Here is a 19373-nt window from a genome sequence, read left to right on the forward strand (position 1 = left end):
GCCAGTTCAGGGGGCCCTCTCAGCCGCCTCCTTCCTTCCCTTCGGAAACCACACCACAAGAGCCACACAGCAGTCCAACCCCAACTGCCCAACCGGAACCCAATACTATGGTCTCACACCCACACAGCATGCACAGGGGCCCATGGTCTCCCATCAACGTCCCCTGAAGTCACTCCCTCGCCAGTCATCCATCCCAGGAGAAAAGGCTGTGCCCACAGAGATCCATCTAGACCCCTTCACGTGGACACAAGCTCCTCCCACTGCGGATCAAAGCTTTCAGCCGGGTGCCTCAACCATCAGCCCCACCCCACCTGAGTCCAGCATGAACCAGGCTATCCTAGACTCCTTTCTTAGGGGAGGGACCAGGGACTAGGGTGCTCTCAGGCAGGGATCTTAGATGATTGACTGACTGGCCAGAGGGGTTGCAGCAATGGGGGTTGAAGGAACGGAGGGCAGTGACACCCCCTGAATCTAGGTTCCCCTGTATGGTAGAAATCAGAATATCCTAAATTGTTGTGTCTGGGCAAGATGATCTTGGGGCATTGAGGCATTGAGAACAATTTGGATTCTATCTGTTGGGTATGTTGTGGCATCAGGACAAAATAACCTTTCTAGGGTTCTGCCATTCAAACATGGCAAGCTGGACCTAACTCAGGCCTCATGAACACACAGTGCCCATGTGTGTTCAGCCGAGCTTCTGCGAGACCCGCTAGTTCTCCTGCCATCTCCAGCACAGGGGGACAGGCATGGAGAGCAGAGTCATGGTTCAACTAGGACCAGCCAGCATTTCCTAAGCGCCCACTGTATACCAGACACCCCAGATGCCTGTCTGGGGGGGGCAGTCGTAAACAGACAGCTCCTTGTTCACAAGAACTCTCACAGAGCTTAAGGCTACTCAAGCTACTGTGAAATGACAGCCAGGGAAGGGTTGGGCTCCCCAGCCTCCTTCTCAGTCAATGGCACCAGGCTGTCTGTGCCAGTGAGAACCCAACTTGGAGGTCAACGGAAGATGAGCTCACCAACCCCCAAGCAAGGGCGGGGTAACAATGGCAGGCATCAGCTTCCGGATCCATGTCAGGGAACCCAGATCTTGGAGGATGAGGCATTCAGGTTGGGGATGTTCAGGGAGCTTCCATCCCTTCTCATCAAGGCAGGGGTGAGACTGCTCACCCAGAGAGGTGTGATGTGCTCAACCAACTATGGAGCACTGGGCTTACAGGCCAGGAGCTCTGCTCAAGGGGGTAGGAAGAGGCCAGCCACAGTGACATGCACAGGACTCTGTTAACAACTGGACAGGAGTTTCCCATCTTAATTAAAAAAGAAAAAACTTAGAAGGAAATCTCAAGTGAATTACTGACCCACTAGCCTGTGCTGGTGTGCAGGGGTGGACAGCATGGCTGGGATGGGTGGGCGGGGCAGTCAGTATCTCATAGCACTAGCCTTGAGAGATCTGGGTGGGTGCTCTCAGCCCCTGGACTAGCTGGAGCCTTGGGTGAGTCACTTCTCTGGGGTCTCAGTTTCCTGTGTGGAAAGTGAAGGCCACAAAATCTTTGCTTCTCCCTGACCCTCCAGGATACCCAGGCCAGGCCCTGGGGTTTTTTCATCCTGTATCAGGAGCGTCCAATCTACTGCCCATGAACTCTGTGTCAGGATAGCTATGAATGCTGGCCAACATAAAATCCCAACCCTAACCCTAAGGTTGGTTCTCAGCACCTGCATCTGGCAGTTCACAACTACCTGTAACTTCAGCTCTAGGAATCTGACACACTCTTCTGGCCTCTTAGGGCACGTGCGCGCGCGCACGCACACACACACACACACACACACACAGAGAGAGAGAGAGAGAATTAAATTTTTAAATTGAAATAAAGAGGTTGGATGCATGTACTACACCCTTCTTTTGATCCTATTTCCCCTCCCCATCCTCCATCCTTAGCATCTCTAGCCTGGACCACAGACCCTTCCTGATCATTCTCTCTAAGTCACACCTGTTCCCATCACAAATAGCAGCTGGAACTGGCCATGGCACACACTGCCCTCCTGAGTTCCCACTGTGCAGGAAGAGCAAGCCTGAGGTTGCCAATCTTTGAGATGCCTACCAGATCTCAACGCCTCCCTGCTCTCCAGAACATCCTTCAGTGGAGAACATCAAAGGCAAAGGTCATCCGCCCTTCTGACCAACTCTGCCCTTGTTTAGACTTAGGATGGCTTTCTTGGCATCTTGTATCAGGGCCAGGGCCTGTAACATGCTCATACCCATTTCCCCTATGCTTAAGCACACAGTAGGTGCTCAATAGGAATGGCTAGATACACTCGTCTCATATTTCAGGCCATATTGGTGAAAACCAAGATGCATAGATGTGAGGTAGCCAGTGTAATTAACTGCTTCAGAACCCTGGGCTCCTCAGAGGAGCCTGACTTTATACCCAGCACAGATGGGCAGACAAGGGGCAGGGCTAACCTCTGGCTGCCTCTCTGGCAGGGGTGGCAGGCTGGGAACAGGGAGGCAGTCTGGGCTGCTCTGTAACAGCAACCAGAGGGAAAGAAGAGGTGAGGGGAGACCACAGTGGGCAGGGGGAGGGAGGGAGAAGTGGGCTGCGGGCTAGGGTGCAGCCAGGGTCTAGGAAGTGGGACAAATAACATGCAGAATGGGGGTACGTGGTTGTGAGGATTAGAAGACACATCTAGAGCCAAGTACGGGGGTGCTTCTCTGTGATCTTGGTAGGTGAGAGGCTGAGACAGGAGAAATGCCTTGAGTCTGCAGCCAGCTTGGACTCCATAGTGATTTACAGACTCTTAGGAGTCAGTGTCTCAGAGAAAGGAAAAGAAGAGAGAAAACATCTCCAGAGAGAGTGGAGACATGAGTTGTTCCCGCCCCAGCACAGACTTAGACTGGCTACACCCACAGCCCAGAGCAGAAGTGAGAGAGAGACGCGGGGGTGCAGCCGGGTGTTGGGGCTGGGGGTAGGCAGTGCGGGTGCTGCTCCGTGTGATTGTTGGTGGTAGGCAGCAGAGGGCAGAGCTCCCTGGGCCCAGAAATTCAAGGCAGAGTCTGGGAGCATCTCAGGCTGTTATAGCTCCCAGAAAAGACAACTGAGGCGCGTTCCTGTGGGCTGAAGTGTCAGAAAACCTGAACAAACCCAACCCCTATGAAGGCAGCTTCGATAGGTCAAAGGGACAGAGAACCCTGTTGGGCAGAATCCCTAGACAGTTCTTGGTACATCTATCACCCTTATAAGCTGGTACAGGGACTGTGTGTGCCCTACTGGGTTCCCCAGGCACCGATGGGGACCTATGGGTTTGATATCTGGATTGAGAGTTGTCTTAGGAATGGCCTTGAAGAGAGTCACCTGTGTCTAAGGTTCTTGGTTAAGGACATGGTAGACAAATGAACTCATTCACACACACCCTAAACTGCCAGTGTCCCTACCTCAGAACCACTGCCTCCTCCCGTAGGACCCAAGTATCATCCAACCTCCACCTGGCCAGCAAGGAACAGGGACCTGAGACAGGATTCTGGCCACCAAGTGAGACCCCAAGAGCATCAGAGCTATCTTGCGGGGAGTGAGCCCTGAGTGAGCAGCCAGGGTCCATTCTAACCTTGTTACTGGGTCAATTGACCTCTAGGGACTCAGGGAAGCCACTTGGAAGATGGGTAGCTTTCCAGAATTTGAGGGTCATGAAAAGGAAACTGAAACCCTTAGGACCCCACACTCCCCACAACCCTCTCCAGTTCATGGGGTATGAAGGTACTGAGGGGCCGACCCGGATGGTTCACATTCAGGGCACAGTACTCCCAAACCCAGACCTGTCTACCAGGACAAGATCACAATGTAGTTTCACCTGCCCATGACAATGGAAGAGGACAGAGAACTTATTTAAAGGAACCAGCTAAAGAGGGGACCCTGCTAGGGGCGAGGATAAGAGACAGGGCAGAGAGGCAGGACTTGAACACACTGCCCCAGCTGGTGCTCCCAAGGCTGTGGTACTCCCTGGAGGTGAGGGGATCCCGTGTCACAACAGAGAAATGGAGGCTCCAAGAGTTTGGAGCATACGCACAAAATCAGGCCAAGCGGCAGGGCAGAAGCTGGAGCCTGGCCTGGTGAGCAGGAGAGAAACAGCCCCAGCTCAGTCATTGTCACCTACCTCCCCCAGATGCAGAGGGGGCACTATGGTCCCATTAGCAAGTCCTGACCGTTCCCCAAAGCTGACCGGCACCATGTCTGCCGCAGCCTGTGGCAGAGTTGGCTCCTAGCCCTGGGGTCCCAGATACCCAGGAGAGGAGCATGCCTGGCTCTGCCTCTCTGCCCTGTGCCCCTGGGCCATGTCTCATCCTCCTCTTGGTGTGCGGAGGATGGTGAAACAGGACAACCACAAGGTCACAGGGTCACACCTGGAGCTTGGCAGCTGCTCCTGTTACCAAGGAACAGTAGGAAGAAGTGGTGAGCCATGGCTGCAGAAGCCCAGTGAACCTGTCACTATAGGGTAAGACTAAGCTAGGATCTTGGAGGCTCTTCTCCCTGCACCTCGAAGCCAGCCGACTAGTTAGCATTTGAGGCAGACAGGTGTCCATCAGGTTTGTGAGAAGCGACACAGAATGCCATCTACCTCCTCACTCATGTCTCCTAGATCCATGCTACCTTCCTGACGTGGGTCACCTTTGCCTAGCTGGGTCCTGATCCTCTGTCCCAAATACCTCTTCCCTCCTGTGGGATTCTGGCCAGCGGAGATCCCTTGTATCCAACACCCTCACCAGATCCATGTGACCCTAAGAGACTCTCCCTCCAGTCCTCAGTTTCCCATCCGTGAAGGTCTTGGACATCAGTTTCCAAAGGTTCTTTTTGGGTAGGGTGGTTTAGAACCCTGGTTCTGATCCATCACTCGGTGCCCCTTGGGGAAGTGATGTTCCCCATGGAGCTGAATCTTGGAGTGGCAGAGAGCTAAGCTTTGTCTCCCTCAGGGAGGTCTGCTCCAGCCCAGCCAAAGGCATGGCGGCCCTAGCATTGGGCATGGCTGCCCTGCTTCATGTGGGTGCGGGGCTATGGTGCTTGTCCCCACTCTGTGGACGAAGGCCCACAGGTCAGCAGCAGGGACCTGCAGGTTGCCAGCTTGCCTTCCTGCTCCGTGCTCTCCTCAAGGCACCTTCCTGCCAGTAGCTTTTTCTCAGAAGAATTCTTGGAAAGAACGAATGTGACTTAGGAATAAGCTCCCCGCTGGCGCTACCGGAGAGGAGCCCAGACACAGGACGCAGGCATGGTAGGAGATCTGAGTGGAGAAAGTTCGTTTTCTCTCTGACTGTCTGAACCTTGTACCCAGCCCTGCCAGGTAGGAAGAGCTGCTTCCTGTCAGGGATCCAGATCCAATGTGGGCAACAGGAACAGGGAGACTCAACCCTTGGCCGGTGTCCCTCACTTCCTGGTTGAAGCGCAAAGAGCCAGCCTGGGGTTGTCTGGATGCCACCAGGGCCTCCCAGCGGGAGGGTGCTGCTCTCCAGGGTGGTATCCCCAAACCACCTACTCCTGGACTTCTACATCCAAGAAATTATTATCTGAGAAAAGCTCTTCTGATTAGAAATCCCTGAGCTGGGGGAGGGGTTATGTCACATGGTAGGGAGAGGCGGAGACAAACCCCAGAAGTCAAAACTTGGCACCTTCAAAATCTCCGTGAAGTAGAAAAACCTTGGAGGGTGGGATCCCCAGTGGACCTGGGCATCAAGGTCAGGAAACGCGGTGAGATTCACCAGGTACCTGCCACACCCAACCCGGGCCATTCAAGCCCAGCTGAGGTTCCAAATCTTGAGGTCACCACAGAGTCACGGGCTGGTGAGAAGTGGAGCCAGGACTGAGGCTGGAGTTCCTACTGCCTCTTCCGTAGCCAGCTTCCCTAACATCAGGCAGCGGGACTAGAACCCACCTGAGGATAGTTGGACCCACCATGGCTGCCTGGGCAATGTGGTTTGGGCTCTGGGGGCCCTGGCTCTCTGCTGCCCCCCAGAGCTTTTATAGGGACCAGCAGCTGGGCCCCTGTCCTGCCTACCTAATCCTCAGATTAGGTCCTGCCCTTCTGAGAAAACTCCAAATTCCAAAGCCTGGCACTCAGAACCCTAGGTAGGCAGGGCCCGGTATGCATTCTTTGGGTTCTGTTTCCTCCCCTGAGCCCTCTTCTCCACTCCTGCTGGGTCCTCAGAACCCCGCCTGCTTCCCACCTAGCACTGTCCAGGTTCTGCCCGGCAAAGCAATTTAAACACACACGTGATTAAGCAGCCCTCATTAAGGTGCCATCTGGTGGTCTCTCTTTGACCCCACCCCCTTTTTTGTTTGAGAGAGAGAGAGGGTTTCTCTGTGTAGCTTTGTAGACAGGGCTGGCCTGGAACTCACAGAGATCCGCCTGCCTCTGCCTCCCAAGTGCTGGGATTGAAGGTGTGCGCCGCCACTGTTGGCCTGAGGGTTATTTTTGATAAAAAGGACACCGGCCTCTTTGACCAACAAGGCCACCTCAGGCAGAATGAAAGCTCAGCATCCCTTGTTTTGCCTGTCCCCTTCACCCAGGGTCACCTGCTCACCTCTGTGCACAGACCTGCCAGTCACTCAAGGATTGTCTGAAAGCTGTACCTCTCCCCTGAGCGTCTTGCTTCAAGGCTAAAGGCACAAACAACTACTGAGTCAACTTTTACAATGTCCCATTCCAGACCTTGAAAGGTGCCCAAAGGCCTCCAACCCCTGCCCTAAACCTGCAGTCACCTTGAATCCCAACAACACCGGGAGACAACCATCTTTATGACAATGCACAGAAACACCTCCAAGCAATGGCGAACTGCAGAGCTTCAAGGGATAGGACCCCTCCCAAAGGAAGGCCTCTTCTCGCGTGGCCAGGCTACATGTGGCCATCTTGCAGAACAAAACCTAGACAGGGATCGCCCCGCCTACACCGTGACCAGGACTGCTTAATTATGTGTTTAAATCATTTTTCAGGGGAGCTAGAGAGACGGCTCAACAGATAAGGGAACTCCTTGCTCTTGTAAAAGACTATTCAATTCCCAGCACCCACACGGTGGGGACTCATAACTGCCTGTCACTCCAGGGGATCTGATGCCCTCTGCTGGTCTCTGCAAGTACCTGCATACAATGCTCATACACACATGAACAAAAAATAAGATAAAACTCTTTGAAAAATGAATCATGATTTCACAGTGTAGCTCAGGTTAGGCTGGAACTCACTATGCGGCCCTGGCTAGCAGAATTCAAACTCTTTTTAGTGCTTCTCATCTCTCAGGTGGCATCACAGGGCATGGGCCACGAGGCCTGTGGTTACTAATCCTGTGACTCCTTGCTTCCCTGTTCTGCCCAATCCAGCTGGGCCTCATTGAAGAGTCCTGGGATTCTGAGGAGAAAAGGACCCAGCCTGGGGTCAATGTGGATGAGCCTTGTCCTTAGCTCAACAGAGCACTTTTCTGTTTGCTTATTTGCTTGTTTTTTGAGACAGGGTTTCTCTGTGTAGCTTTGGCGTCCTGGAACTCACTCTGTAGACCAGGCTAGCCTTGAACTCACAGACATCTGTCTTCCTCTGCCTCCTGAGTGCTGGGATTAAAGGCATGTGCCGCCACCGCCTGGTTTTCAGAATACTTCTATTCTGAAATGTTTCTATTACATTTATTTATTTATTTACTGTGCATGTGCACATTCATGCGCCTTGGTACACACGTAAAAGTCAGAGGCCAGCTTGTGGAAACACATTCTTTCTTTCCATCCTGTGGGTTCCTGGAATCGCACTCAGGTAACCACCTTTACACACAGAATTACTTTGTTGGCCCTACCCCTTTAATTTTAGAGGAACGGGGTGTCACGGATTCGAGAATTGCAAAGAAACGCACTGTAACTTGGCTTTGACACCATTATTGCAGCTAACCCGCCTGCTTCTGCCACCTCTGGCTTTGGCTTGCCCAGCTGTCAGGCTCTGCTCTGACAGAAGCCCTCTGACCCCTTGACCCAATCCAGTCCTCCTTTAGTCCCTCCTCCCCCTTTTCTGAGGATCTTGGTCCATGTGTCCCTGGGGCCAGGGCTCCCGTGTGCTGAGATGGGAAGTAAATGGCCAAGGTCCACTCTGCTCACCGCAGAGCAGGGCTTCCTTCATGCTAGGCCCCTTCTGCTCTGCCCTCCACGGCCACAGGGCCTCTTGGTCACTGGTCACATGGCCTTCTCCCCTCTCTACTTCCCTCCCTCCATAGGATATGCTCTGCTCCCTGTCCCCAGACATCTTGGCCAGCACCACCTAGTCCTGCTCTTCTGAGAAAATATTCCAGAAAAGTTCCCATGCCCAGCCCCCATGGTGCTCCCTCTGAGGATGGAACCCCATGGTGCTCCCTCCTGAGGGGGGGAGCCTGCACAATGCTTCCTCTGAGGGTGGAACCCCCACAGTGCTCCTTCTGAGATTGGAGTGACCACAGTGCTCCCTCTGAGGGGGAAACCCCCACAATGCTCCCTCTGAGGGTGGAGCCTCACAGTGCCTACTTTGCGTTTGGTACCCCATAATGCTCAGTGATGCACAGTCCTCATTTCTCTGACTTGGCGTTCATCTTGCTGAGGTACACTCACTTGGGTATATCTGCCACGGCCCACTCCTCTTTACCCTACTGGAGCACTGAGGACCCATGAGTCAACGGGCCAACAGGAGGAGCCAGGCTCCAGCTTAGAGGGTAGGCTCTAGATGGCAGTGGTACTCAGTGGGCCTACACTGCATAGTGCTCGCCGGGTAATTCTGAGACCCAGAGCTGCCAAGAGAAAAAAAGCACACCACCTGGACCAGATGGGGCTGCTTAGTAGCCACAGCAAGGTGGTCTGCACTGGCCTGTGCCCTGACCCACTCGTCAGAGTGTAGGGGTGTGTGTTTGGGTGGTGGGGTGGTGGGGGGGGGTTATACACCTTGCGCTAGGCTGCCACCTACTGGCCAACCATCTGCTATAGCCATTACACCCGACTGCACAGTTCTGAGTTCCCAAGCAGCTTAGGGGTCCTCCCCTCCAGGCTCTATTGCTGTAGCAGGCCCTCACTTCCCCAGAGCTGAGCAGAGTCTGCTAGTCTCTCCACAAGGGCAAAGAGCATCCCACACCTACCCTGCCTATGTTCTGCAAAGCACAGGGCTCCTGGGAGCCTGACAGGAGGGGAGCTGTGCAGCTGTCATCGAGTAGACATCTGGAAGTGACAGGCCCAAGTCCCTTATGTGGATGCTGGGAGAAATGCCCAGTTCTGTGGATGGAGTTGTTGCTCTAGGAATTCATCTGCAGGGTCACCTTGGCAAGCCACTAGGCTCTATCAGACTATCAGCAAACAACCCCCCCCACACACACACCATCAGACTGCCTGGTGGTTAGCTTCCTCCATCAGTCTGTCTGCCCAGCTTCTCCCATCAGGCTGTGTCCGGTGAGCCTAACCTCACATACTGGCTTGCTGGCCTCTGCCATCAGACTGTGGTCAGTCATCTCATCAGGATGTGTCCCTGAATGTCCTTGTGGCCACCGAATTCAGAGTTCATCTTAGGACTTTCAATACATCCAAAGTCACTGAAGGAACTCTAGGGTGCTTTTCAAAAGCAGAAGACGGAAGAGAAAGGAACCACTAGAGAAAGCTTTCCCCCACCAGGGCATTTCTCTGTCACCCCTGTCCACACCAGGCTGTGCATATGTGTCAGCCACTGCTAGGGGTGTGATGGCCCCGCTTGCCCGTCCCTTGCTTGCTCCTTAGAGTGGACAACACTGGCCTGTCCACCGGACTTGTGGAAAGGTATCTTGTACCTCAGGCCCCACCTGTCTCCCAGGCCCAGACGCCTTTAATCTCACCCCACTACCATCAGCTTCCACCACGCTTGAAAAGGAGGCGAACAGAGGCCATCTGCTGGGTCCTGCACATACAGGCAGGGGTTTGTTCTGCTCCAGGATGCCTTCGCTGGACATCAGCCCACCATATTCCCTCTGTTCACTTAACAGACACTCTAGAAAACCCACAAGGAACTACTAGGGCCAGGAGCTGTCCCACAGAGCCCTGAGAAAGCATGGGGGTGCTGGAGCAATCACTTCTCAGAGCCAGGAGAAGCACCCCACGGCTGGCACGGGGAGGCACTGGGCATGGGGAGGTGGACGCCAGGAGGGTCCCCTGGAGCAGGGCAGCTGCCTGCAGGAGCCTGAAGAAACAGGGCCCTCCTGGACCAGGGGCAGCAGCCAGGGGAGGCTAACAAAGGGCAGCTGACCACGCAGCCTGGGGCATGATGGCCTGGCCAGAACTGGGCGTGGTGCTGGCTTGGCAGCCCACAGGGTCCCCACTAGTGGCTGGTGTGGCCAGCTCCCTGTCCCACCCCCAGATGCTGTGGCAGCAGGTCCAGGGACCACAGACTTTCCCTGGGCAACTTGACAACCTCAGAGACATTTCCATCCAGCCCGGCCTGTGCCGTCCTCAAGCCTCTGGTCTACCGCCTGGCAAGCCTACCTCAGGCTGTGCCAGGGCCTTTCTGGAAAGTGGAGCTTTTCCAAAGGTCCACCGAGGCCCATCCGGCCTCAGGGATACGAGGACATGAAGGAGATCCAGATGTATTCCGAAGTCGCAGATCCAAGAGTGAGCCTCGGAGAGGCGTAGCAACCTATCCAAGGTCACACAGCACAGCATGCATGCATCACACAAGCTAGCCGGCTGGCCTGGGTGGGCAGACTGTTTTATGAATGGGCGAGCAGAAGACTCGGCAGCCTGGGTGTGCTCGCACTCTGCTCAGCAGAGGGAAGGCACCATCTGCCACTGTTTCTGTTGTTGCTGATCCCAACGTAAAGTCCCAGTACTTTCACATCAGGGTGGACACAGGAATTGGCCCTTCTCGGAGTCAGACTCCCCAGAGACAGACGGGGGGTTAGACAGAAAAAGTCGTCTCCTCTGACCACCAGGTCCTAAGAGACCCAACCCTTCCGACATTCACGCAGCCTCAGTTGTCCCCATGCTAAAGAGGGGAAGAACCTACCTTGCTCAGGAGCCAGAGGCTGCAGGGTGGGCGAGGGAAGGGGTACCTGTGGCCTGTCTGCCTGTGACCTTGGGTGAGTCCTGCACAGTCCAGAAAGGCCTGAGCTTGCTTGGGTCAGCGTTTTCACTGTGCTGGGTGTCCTGGTCGTGGGGCTACCCAATGGCTTACATATTATGAGGAATCCACATGGCCATAGGACAGGGAACAGGCGGGCTGGGCAGAGGGCTTCTGGGCCGTGACTCAGCGGAACTCGGGAAGGTTGCAGCCAGCCTCGGTGGGAGCTGCCCATCGCAGTCTGCGCAGGGAAACCCAACTGCCTGCTTGCTTCCTGATAAATATTTTATCACGCTTGTGGAGCAGGTCCCAGGCGGGTGCCTGTAGCCTTGGAGCCCATGGTACACCCCTCCCTGTCCAGGTCTGAAGTGATGAGAGAGAGAGAGGTGCCAGGAGGTGCAACTGGATAGCTCCTTTCTTTTTTTTTTATTTTTTTATTTTTTTTTTGGTTTTTACGAGACAGGGTTTCTCTGTATTGTTTCGGAGGCTATCGGTCCAGCCTGGCCTCGAACGCACAAAGATCCGCCTGCCTCTGCCTCCCGAGTGCTGGGATTAAAGGCGTGCGCCACCACCGCCCGGCTTGGATAGCTCCTTTCATTTCTGGCCCAAGATGACTTCAGGGTATCTCAGTTCAGCTCAGTATACAAGCCCACAATGCCTATATCGCCTGTACCCCGCTCACCCCTGCTGATGCTAGGCTTAGCCATGCCCTTCGCGCAAGGTCCCCCTTCTTCACTCTACCACGAATGCTACCCAGACTCTGCCCTTCCGCCCTGCTGACTCAGTGCTAGCCACCTCCTTCAGGAAGCCTTCCCAGATGTCCCTTCCTGTCCTGTAATCCTGGGAAAGCCTATCTTGGCGCTGGTTCTGCAATGGAGTTAATGTTCCCCAATCATAGGGGACAAGATGAGGTTGTGTGAATGCATTTTCTCCTGTAACTTTGTCCCCATGGAGGTTCATTCCACCTGGGAAGCCGCAGAACATCAAGTCAGGTGGGCTCAGAATGTAAGACCTGCCCCCTCTTGCAGGGACAACCACTTTAGTAAGGGGAAAGGCTGCGATAACAGTAACTCAGCACCAGCAACCACAGTGACAGCAGCCACCATGCAGTCCTTTGCAACTTGCCAGAAAGCTTCCATTACATCCCATCCAAGGCCACTGGGATACAGTGTTCTGGGTCTCATTTGACAGAATGTAGGACGCAGAGGACTGTCACATCTCTGTGTCCTGAGGACCCCACAAAGGGCTATCTGCAGAAGCGGATGTGCATGGTGCAGGGTGTTGCACAGCTAAGAACTCAGGCGTGGTAGGAGCTGGGTGTTGTCTAGGGACAGTGAAGAAGTCAGAGTGGCATCAATGAAAAAGCAGGACACATATTCATGTGCCACCTGGTGACACAACCCCACTCCAGAATCTATTGAAAAAAATGAAAACAGAGGCCGGGCGTTGGTGGTGCACGTCTTTAATCCCAGCACTTGGGAAGCAGAGGCAGGCGGATCTCTGTGAGTTCGAGGCCAGCCTGGTCTACCGAGCAAGTTCCAGGACAGCCTCCAAAACAATACAGAGAAACCCTGTCTCGAAAAACCAAAAAAAAAAAAAAAATGAAAACAGAAGCTGGGCATGGTGGTGCTCACCTGTAATCCCAGTGCCTGCGAGTCCAAAGAGGAGGCTTGCTGAGATGTTGAGGTCAGCTAGTGCTATACAGTGAGTTTCAGGCCAGCCTGGGTTACAGAGTAAGACACTGTTTTGAAGTCCCAAACTCTCAGAATAATGGCATCGGTCTAAGGGTGTGGGCACAGTGAGGTTGGAATCTCCTTAATGGCCTTACACAGTTGGGCTGGTGTCATGGATGACACGGGACTGACCCACCTGAGGGTCTTTGAGCACACCGTATTTACCCTCCTTGTGGGCAGCTCTCTTCTCTCCGTCTCAGGCCTGGCTGAAGAGGGGTGGGATGGGCACTATGAATGATGTAAGTGGGGGAGCCTCCCCTCTCTACAGGAAACTCGTGGCCCCTCCCATGAAGCAGGACCAAAGCTATGCTCTTATCCTCTCCTGGTTCAGTTGACACTTATGCACCAGAGGCTGCAACCTCCACTATCCAAGTCCCTCACTAACCATCAGAGGGGAGTGAGCTCCCTGGCATCTGGAATAATCAAGCAGGAGCCATGTCTCCCCACCAAGAAGCAGCCATGACGGATGGCTTTCGGCCCATCTGTGTCAGACCCAGTTTTACAGCTGTGTGACCTGGGACCTGGATACTGACCTCACTGTCTCACCTTCATCTGTCCAGTGGGGTCACCATAGTACAACCTTACAGGGCCTGCAGAGGACAACACGGAGGCAGGTCTGTGTGCCTGTAATTTGCCTTTCTAGAGCATTCCTAAGGCTGAGAATGGCTATGCTGGCCCATCACACTCTCTGCAGTCACGTGGGGGTAGAAAGTGTTTTATACACGAGAAAAACTGATGCACAGACAGGAACTCCTCAGATTCAAAGAGGGCGTCCAGAATGGAACAAGGCCTAGAGCTGGGGTCTAGAGCTGAAGGGGGTGTAGTCCAGGCTGGGTGTTCTCCTATGTCTGTCTCCAGGACTCTCCCCTGGGTACAGGTTCATTCATTTTGCTTGACAATTTAATGATGGCTTCCTACCAATCTAGCAAGAAAACTTTGAGAACCTTTTAGAAAAATGTATGCTGCTCATGCTGGGATCCAAGGAGCCCACATGGTGGCCCCTGATGGTGAGGCTGCGTGTTCTTTCTTATCTTTAAGCATACCAATACGATAAGTGTCAAGTGGCTGGCATCAGAGACGTGGGTCTGAGTCCTGGTCCTTTCCCTTGCTGGCCTTGGGCCTCAGTCTTCCCATCTGCTAACTGGACAGAGCCAAAACAACCTCCTGGGCTGCTGGGAGAATGTACAGAGGCCAGGGAAGCTCCCACAGGGCCCAACACAAAGCAGACATCCAAGACATAGGGATGGCTGTTCATTTCAGGGTGAGCCAAGCTTGGGGCAGAACCAAGTGGAATAAGGCCTCTCTGCATGCCTGCTGGACAATCTTCTAACAAGGGATCTTCCCACATGTCCCAATGTGTAGATGGAGAGTTTCATCTCTGTGAGACACCACTCATCTTTTAAAAGATGAGTGACAGATAATCAAGTCTCCCGGACTTCCTTGCACTATAGCATATACTTGATATCTGGATACACCAACTCACTTTGAGTTAGAAACTAATGACATAAAGACCTGAGGACCAGAGGCAGGTGGCTCTCTGTGAGTTCCAGGCCTGCCTGGTCTACAGCGTGAGTTCCAGGACAACCAGGGCTACACAGAGAAACTCTGTCCTGAAACAAAACAAAACAAAACAAAACAACAAAAGAACCGAGGGCTTGGTTGACATCCAGCATGACTGCAGGTGGCCATAGCCACAGTTCATGGTACAGAGGTAGGGACCGGTGTCTGGACAAGTCCTGGGCTAGCGATCACAGGGGAGAGAGCTCCTGCACATGCAGAGTAATCAAGCAGGGGCCATGCCTCTCCGCCAAGAAGTAGCCATGATGGATGACTTCCTGTGCATCTGAGTCAGACCCAGTCTTACAGTTGTGTGCTGCCAATAGGCCCTGGGTAGGGACTGTCCCCTCCCTACATGGCCCGGTACATAGAGATCTGTAAGCACAGGGCTGCTGAAGGTTCCTTGTACTCCGTGCTAGGTGGACACCTGTTTCTTTCTCACCTGTGTCCTCTCAGTCACCTCAGCGCTGATGTCAGGACCCACGACACTACGGCTTGGGATGGGATGGTTTCCCTACAGTAGAGTACTGTAAGATGACTTCACTATGATGGAGACCCCCCCACCGCCCACCAGCGGAGAACACTCATGGCTGGGGCTACCCTTTAATTCTCACGGTGACACGTAAGGGATGTGGTGGCCATTCTCATCATTTGACAGACAAAGCAGCAGGCAGCCAGAGACTGGGAAATCTGCCGAGCCACAGGGCTAGTGAAGGAGTGCAGATCAGATTGCAATAGCCAGGCCAGAGCCTTCACTTAGTCCAAAACCATCTATCTCAGCTCTCACTTTGCAGGAGAGTACCACAGCTCATGGGGTCAGGCAGCTCCCTGGGGCAGGTGACTCTGGGTGACCCTTATGCCCTTATTTCACCGACTTCTCTTCCTGGGCCATCAGGAGCTAAGTAAGGCTCTCTGCAGCCAGAAGACAGAACTGGCTGCAAAGGCTCCAAGGTTTAGGATTCCCATGGTCCTTAATAACATGTCCCAAGGCTCTCAAGCTCCATCTGTGCTGGCTGCAGTGGCGTACACCTGTAACCTAACACTCCAACCCGAGGCCTGAACATCATCTGAACACAGAAGTTCAAGACCAGCCTGGATACCCGAATAAAACCATCTCTCTATCCTCCTCCCCCACTTTGAGAAAAGGTCAGGGTCTCTACCTCAGGCTGGTCTCAAACTTACTACGGAGCTGAAGATGACCTTAGAGTTCTGATCATTCTGCACCTCTTCTACTCCCTTCCCCCCGCAGTGCTAGGATAACAGGTATGCACCCATCATGTATAATTTCTGTAGTGAAGGAATGGAACTCAGGACCTTGTGAATGCTAGGCAAGCACCCTACTAACTGAGCTACAGCCCCAGCCGAGATGCTGTCTCTTAAAAAGTCCTGCATCCCTGCATCCAGATCCAGTTTTGAGCCATGAAAGGGAATATGGTTAATAGAGAAGAGAATTACACTGTCATTAAGGAGTCACCTCATCATTCCAGGCAAACTTCCCATCTCCTGGCTCTGATGGTCCCTGTGGCCACCCTGAGCTTCAGGACAGGACTCCCTGGCCCTGCTGTATACCCCAGGGGACCACTCCCTCCCTCATCTGAACCTCCAGCTCTGTTTCCTCTTGCCATGTGTGCCTGGCTCCCTCTGGGAGGTCTCTGTCCCATCCTCCATCCCTCCAGCCACCTGCAGGCTTAGGGGAGACCTTTGAGAAGGGATCACTTTCCTCATGGGGGGTCTCATGGGTATTCCATGAGAACAGGAGAGCACAAATGTGGGGCATCTGGAGGGGCCCTGGAACTGACTCCCTGCCTGGGTGGATAGTTGCCTAGATGGCTCTACTGTCACCCCTCAGGCCCTAGCCTTGCTCACACCGAGTGCCTGCTCTGCCACCCCAGGCATTTCCGCCCAGCCAGCCCTAGCCTTTCAAGCTACCCATTAGAAACAAAAGCCATTTGCCAACCAGCGTCTGCACAAACACTTTCCCTGCTGCTGAGGAAATACAACTGTCCCCAGCACCCTCCATTAACACGGTTATCCCGGAAAAAAAAAGTACCACCCACTCTGTGGCTGCTACCTCCACGTTCTGGGCTCATCAGTGGATCCTCCTGGGGTACAAGGAGTCAATATTTCTACCCACAGTGGGTCCCACTAGCAGGGACCCTTCTTGAGCCTGAACCATTGTTGGCCAGCCTTCTCTCAGTGGGGCTCACACTTCAATGTGCACCTGAGGGACTTTGTGGTGAATGCAGATTCCTGGGGTCCCAGCAGCATCCCAGGACAAACCAGGATTTTGCATTCTATGAATCGAGCATCTTCAAAGAGGACTGGGAATGGCCAGAGACCTGACTAGAAGAGCCCCTCACCTGTCCCAGGAGGGCCATAAGAACATGCTGGTCTCTCTGGATGCAGCCCAGAGAATAGGCCCAGGCCCTTGGGATCCTGGACACAGAGGCAGGTGCATCCACGCTCTCAGCCAAGCACACCCCTACCCATTTCACTCTGATACCATGCTACCGTCTCCACGGCCCCTCACGGTGTCACTCCCGCCCAAGCCTGACAGGGATACAGAAGCTGGGGGTGTGGGGCAGGATAGAGTCGGCCTCCTAGGGCCTGCAGGCCAGGGACCCTCCCACAGCCCTGTGCGCCTTTTTCACCCTGGCTCTGGCAAGGGAAATCTTGGAAGGCATTAGGCCCTGCTCATATGGGATGGCATGTAGGAATCATGTGATTTGGTCACTGGCTCAGACCTTGGCCAGGCTGATCTGCCAGGTGTCCCTACCTGCTGTCAATGGCCAGGGAGGGTGACAGACCCCTATGTGCTCCCACCCTGGGGCCTCTGCCTGTGTGGGATTATCTGCTGCCCTCATCTAGTTCCCTGATGGGATGGCTGGAGGTCCAGGCCAGAGGCCAGAGAGTGTGTGTTGGGGGGGGCACAGCCTGAGCCAGGAATAGCTGGGAAACAAGGGTCCCCCTCCTCGACCATCTTTGTTTGCTCTATTAAGCGGGGGCTATGGGGAGGGAGAGGCAGGCTGCGATAGGAAGGAGACAACGCTCAGATGGGGGGAGGATGGCAGAATGGCTAGGTGGCTGGACAGAGGGCTGGACCGGCCCCAACGGGACCCACCCACTCAGATGGGGGAGAAACTCAGATACCGAGAGAAGGGGGCGGGGCGGGGGCCTCTGAGAGACGAACCAGAAAGGTCCCAGGAGGACGACGGGGAGGTTGTACTCCTTCAGGGATCGCTTCTGCACAGAGGTTGCCCCCACCCCTATCCCACCTTCGGGCGTTCGGCGGGACTCTGGCGCACACTCACACACGCACTCGCGGCGGCGCCGCCCGGGCCTCGCCTTCTACGTCCGCGCGTGCCGCCCCCTCCCCGGGTCCGGGACCCTTCCTCCCGCCTGGCCTCGAGAACCGACCGCCGCTCACCTGGGTCCCCGTGCCGCCGCCGCAGCCGCCGCCACCGCGCTGAGCCCGGACAGGCTGGGGGAGGAACTGCAGAGACCACGCCCACCAGAGACCACGCCCGCGAACCCCGCGCCCCCGAGAGGCCCCGCCCAGCCCGCGGAAGCTCTGTCTCTAGCTAAAAGAAGCCGGCGCTTAAGGGGCTGCGGACACGCCCATCATCCGGGCAGCGCGGCCTCCTCCCTGTACACCACTGCGTGCATTGCTCAAGTTGTGTGTTTCATCCTCCCGATTGAGGGCTCCCTGGGTCACCTTTGGGCCAGAACCCCCTAGATCCTATCCCTTGGTGGTCCTTAAATGCCCACCGAGAGCTCCCGGCTGTGAGAAAAAACAATCTGACAGACTCAGCCCTTGTCCTGAGTCACCGGGGATATATGTAAATATCCCGGCTAAGGTCCTCAAAGCTTGTAGCGATCTGGGCGACATTAGTATCCTCTTGATTAGAAACAAAACAGATTGTTCTGCCTACCGGGCGTCCATTATAGTCCCTAGTGGGCCAGGACTCTGTGCCATTCCCATTTTGCAGTTCAAGAATTGTTCTTGAGGGAATACACAACAATCCACACCATTCTATGTCTAACACACTACACCAAAGCCTCACCCACTTGTCTCAGGAATTTTTTAAATTCACCCCCACTCTCCCTTTGTGATGTGTTGGTAGGAGGTGAATAGGTCACTCCAGGATCAGGAATTCCCAGGGCAGGAAGCCTATCCAGGGTCGCAGGCCTCAGTGTAGATGGTCACTGGTCCTTGTAGTTTCATGAGTACAAATGGTTAAAAGTTCTAGAATGCAATTGTGCCAATCTGTGTCCATACTCACACATAATCAGCCTTTCTTCTCCCATCATTTGCTCGTTTGGAATGAAACCACCCAGCCGCAGAAGTAGTGTTCACTGGTACCAGTGAGGTACCCGCTCTCTCGGTGGTCACACCCCCAGGAGGGGTTGATCCAGCCAAACCCTGAGCAGACTCAGGGGTCCACACAGTCTAGTAGTGAGGTGACTCCTGAAGGGCAGGAGGAGGGGATACCTGGCAGAGGGCAGGCTGGAGCAAAACGTGGGGCATACGTGTTTATGAGGCATCTACCCTGAATAGACTGTGTTTGAAGGGATTCTGAGATGGGGTTGAGGTTCATGGGTCAAAAGGTTATGATGATGCTGGACTTTAAGGCTATCCAAATGCCTTCTAGGTATGAGACCACACACATTCACAACTTCTTTTTCAAATTAAACTTTTTTTTTAACTTTACTTATGTAGCTCTGGCTTACCTGGAACTTTCTAGCAGCCCGGGCCAGAAACTCACAGAGATTTGCCTGCCTTTGCCTCTAAGTGCTGGCATTAAATAAATGTGCCACCATGCCTGACTCAAATTAAATTTTCTTATTTTGATAATATTGTAATTATAACATTAAGTTATAAGAAATAATAAAGGGGCATAGTGGCATCTTGTCTTGCTAGTGAACTTGAAGAAGTGACCACACCCTTTGGGCATGGTTTCAGGTGGCTTTAAGGTAGAGCAGCTGCAGGTGCTCTCTCTCTTGGGTGTCTGGAGGGCATCAGAAGAGAGATGA

At 54.1% G+C, this 19373-nt stretch overlaps 1 protein-coding gene across 1 annotated transcript in view; it reads right to left on the reverse strand.

The window, feature by feature from the left end:
• Positions 1–17841, reverse strand: part of Prr5 (proline rich 5) — a 41057-nt gene extending 23216 nt beyond the window's left edge. The window contains exon 1 of the mRNA XM_040754048.1: positions 17767–17841. The gene's annotated coding sequence lies outside the window, so the exon portion shown is untranslated. The remainder of the gene's footprint in view (positions 1–17766) is intronic.
• Positions 17842–19373: the final 1532 nt, after the last annotated feature.

The sequence above is a fragment of the Mesocricetus auratus genome, unplaced genomic scaffold (assembly GCF_017639785.1).
Source record: "Mesocricetus auratus isolate SY011 unplaced genomic scaffold, BCM_Maur_2.0 Super-Scaffold_100010, whole genome shotgun sequence".
Classification (NCBI taxonomy): Eukaryota; Metazoa; Chordata; class Mammalia; order Rodentia; family Cricetidae; genus Mesocricetus; species Mesocricetus auratus.